Below are 851 nucleotides of genomic sequence, written 5' to 3'. Positions count from 1 at the left end.
CATGTAGATATCAATATCTAATGATCCATATAGATAAGCTGTAACAATATCCATGAGACGATCACCTACTAGACTCATCTGGAATCCTAACGTAATGGCATCCATAACAGGAGAATACGTTTCTTCATAATCGATTCCAGGTCTTTTAGAAAAACCTTGAGCCACTAGACGAGCTTTGTATCTCGTCACCTCATTNNNCATTTCGTTTTCGAACGAAAACCCATTTGTACCCAACTGGTCTCACATCTGTAGGTGTGAGCACAATAGATCCAAATACTTCTCGTTTATTACGCGAATCAAGTTCGGCTTGTATTGCATCTTTCCATTGTTCCCAATCATGTCTCTTTTGACATTCATAGACAGATTTTGGTTCTGGATCATCGACTTCTTCATTTATTTCACTTGACACAATATATGAGAAAACATCATCAAGTTCATTTTGTTCATTTCTATTCCATATTCTTTTATTATGGATGTAGTTGATAGAAATTTCATGATTATTTTCCGACTCATGATGCTCAACTTTCTCAGTATCCTAATTATTTATTTCTTCCACAATACTTTCCGCTATTTTGGATGTGTCATTTATCTTGACATCCTTTTGTTTTCTAGAATTTTTATTCTTAGAACCAGCAGGTCTGCCACGCTGCAGGCGTGTTTTAGACTCTCTTGTATCGTCCGCTTTTCCTTGCTCATTTGATATTTTGATGCAAGCAGGAGCATTCACGGCTGGTATCTGAGATTTAGTTACCGTCTCCGTATCCGCAAATGCATCAGGTAGCTGATTAGTTATACTTTGTAAATGCATGATTCGTCGAACTTCTAGTTCAGACTCTTTAGTAGGAGGGTCA

This window comes from Brassica oleracea, chromosome C7, assembly GCF_000695525.1.
Source record: "Brassica oleracea var. oleracea cultivar TO1000 chromosome C7, BOL, whole genome shotgun sequence".
Classification (NCBI taxonomy): Eukaryota; Viridiplantae; Streptophyta; class Magnoliopsida; order Brassicales; family Brassicaceae; genus Brassica; species Brassica oleracea.
The sequence above is the reverse complement of the archived record's forward strand: the minus strand, read 5'-3'. Positions refer to the sequence as shown.